Raw genomic sequence first — 3,204 nt, 5'->3', positions numbered from 1 at the left:
GCAGCGCAGAAAACAGAAAAGGAGGCGGAACTAGCGAAGATTGGAGGGCCTGAGCCGCCCCCGGTTGGTCCAGGTTCTCCAACATCATCTCCATCAACACCATGATGAACAGGGAGTAGTTCACCTCTCTCTCTCTCTCTCTCTCTCCCATTGTTTTACTACCATATTAGTTTCCCAACATGATTATCGTCATCTATGTAACTCCTATGTGGTAGATCTTTGATTCTTAAGTTGATATTTGAGATTGAAATTCTACTATGTGTAAGATGTATCGGTAGATGCATATTATGTATACCATTTTAAGTACTTGTTGTGCCTAAATTTTTATGGAGAAATATGTGTGGAGGAACACTTGTTGTGGCTAAATCTTTCTCACTCTATGCAGTCTACCAATTTTCATGCAGGCTACCAAACACGTCCATGGTGGTGGTGATTGGATATTAACAACAAATTCGAGATCCACTATGATTTTTTTATTACCTCATCTATTATATACTAAAAGCAAAATAAGGAGTTTTAAATAGAGACACGAGGTTAATCCACATCATCATAATTATTTTTTACCGTTGGATCCATAATCTGTGACCAAGATTTAATAAGAGATAAATATTTACGTAAATGTGCCCACGTGTGAAACATACGTGAACTTGACACGATATATTTTTTTCACGACAAAATATACAAACCTCAACGTTTAGGTATGTAAGTTATGGCTGGGATTTTATTACAAAGATAGTAGTATCAAGTTTTGTACTAGACACGGGAAAGTAAATGCACGTTTAAGGAAAAACTTGAAACAGAGTCTTTTTTCCATACGATTGAAGGCTATTGCTTTTTTTTATTCTTGACCATATGAGTCCTATTTAATCACGCCTAAGCAAGATCTACATACTACATTGAGCCATACATGTTTTCCTATCACGTCATGTCTAGGCCAGTTTTTTAAAAAAAAATAGGTGAGTTGTCTGTGTACTATGCTAGAGCCGGACGAGCTGTTGTGTTCTTAAATTTTCTGAAACCACACTGCATGAAAATATGGTAATGTCTCTAGATTAGGACGTGAAACATATTAAAATCATAATGCAGTCTTTTTAGTAGACATATACGCCATAGGCCATGCCCGCAGGAGCTGAACAAGAGTGCTGGCTAGGACGACGTGTTGTGCATCGAGCTGCTACCGTCGTCCTGCCGTCGAACCCGGCAGCTCAGTCGATGGTACACATTAGGTTAAATAGTGTGAAGGTGATTTATACTATAGATGAGTTGATTATATTTAAACAATTGGAAGAAAAAAAAAATATAAGCCCCACTCTCATGAAAAGGATGTAGCAGATTTGTCTAAATTTAGATGTATCTTTACACTAAATATTGTATAAATTATTTAAATTTAGAAACATTTGCGACATCTTTTCGGGATATAGGTAGTAAAAAGTAGAGAACATGTATCTACGATATACAAAAAAATATTATGCATTAAATATTAAGGGCTTTAATCTTGCTTCACAATTATTTAGCTCGGAGCACTCGATACCAACACTTTCTCCATAACTTCAGCTTTAGCCGCAGGTAATATGATCTGTCATGCCCTAACAACACACACATGGTGACCACATGCTAACGTGTGTTTGTCACACATACATATCATCGGGTCTATCACAACTCATCCTTAATTAGTTATTATGAGCACATGGTGTAATTGGTTCCAAAGGGTGAATAACCCCGTGTTAGACAAATTATATTCGATAGAGTGCAATGTTTCAAAGAAACATGTTAGAAAAATCTCTTAAATGATTACACATACTTTATTATATGATTTTGTATTTAAAGTTCACCGCCATGTTTGGCTACATTTATTTATGAATTTATTCAGATGGTAATTTGAAGATAGACATATCCCACTTCTAAGTTGGTCCAGACAAATTTATCGTTATACTGATTCAGACTCTGGGGGAGAGAGTGTGACACGGAAAAATAAACAACAATTATATTCATATTGCTATTTTATTCTTATTTGAGTACTATTTTGCGTGGATTTAAGTTGTTTTATCAAAAAATTCACATTGACATAAGGATATAGAATGAGGACAAGATTGCTCCATGTACCTTAAGAGGTAGTTTTAGAAAGATCATGTGAACAACATTGGAGTTCTTATTTTGGAATCAAACTCAGTGATACATAAGTAATCCACTAGCATAGTTGGATGAAACAGATATGTACATGCAGGTGTTTCGTTGGTCTATCATAAGAGAGAACAATAATGTAAATGTAAGAGTATCTATAACAATATGTTGGATTGTCATGATAAAAATCCACAAATGCAAGGTTACACCTTTGTTATCGACTCAACAAATCAGTGGACTTTTAGTTACCAAAAAATAGAACACAAATTCTAGAATATGTGACATGGTATAATTATAAATGTCATAGTAACTATTCTTTACAAATATAAATGATTCAAATAATAATATCATAAATGTGATGTTTTACCTTATATAATTTTGCGGGAGAATTTAAATTTCTATTATATATGACACCATAAATTTATATCATCGAGAGCTTTAACCTGTCAAAGATGATGCCCTCGCATTTGCGAGGGCCACCTTGCTAGTTAGGGATAAAGTGAATGCATGTGTTATAATCACCTGGTGAGCTAAGGTGGTTTTATTTTTTGAAAGTGATACATTTGATATTCAAACATCATGTTAAAATACTTAAGGCTATACTCTATTTATTCTTAATTTTAGATTAAGTAGAGTTTTTTCCTTTCTAGTTAAGTCTAAGTGGGATATGTTGCATCATCTACGTGATGCCTATATTAATGCTAATCAAACACATAACTAAGTCCAAAAATATTTTCAAAGCCGGTACATTTTGCGCTGAACTTTTATAAATGGATTTTATTTCGCCCGTATAACTACACGACCGGCCCGGTCACATGAAAGCCGCCACGACACCATTTCTTCGCCTTCCCCGCTTGGCCGCTTCCCCTCTTCCTTCCGCATCTCGCCTCTCGGGCCACGCCATGCACCGCGCTGCCCACCACCGCTAATCACTCGCGAGCATTTTCCCAAACTTCTCCCTGGCCTCACATCCCAGCTGCAAAGTTTTTCCCCAAAATTTTCCCCACATTGCGCTTGATCCTTCCCACATTGCGCCGATTCCTCGCATTTTCGTCGATTTTTTCCATGGAGTAAGCCGATGTA

This window comes from Lolium rigidum, chromosome 2, assembly GCF_022539505.1.
Source record: "Lolium rigidum isolate FL_2022 chromosome 2, APGP_CSIRO_Lrig_0.1, whole genome shotgun sequence".
Classification (NCBI taxonomy): domain Eukaryota; kingdom Viridiplantae; phylum Streptophyta; class Magnoliopsida; order Poales; family Poaceae; genus Lolium; species Lolium rigidum.
The sequence above is the reverse complement of the archived record's forward strand: the minus strand, read 5'-3'. Positions refer to the sequence as shown.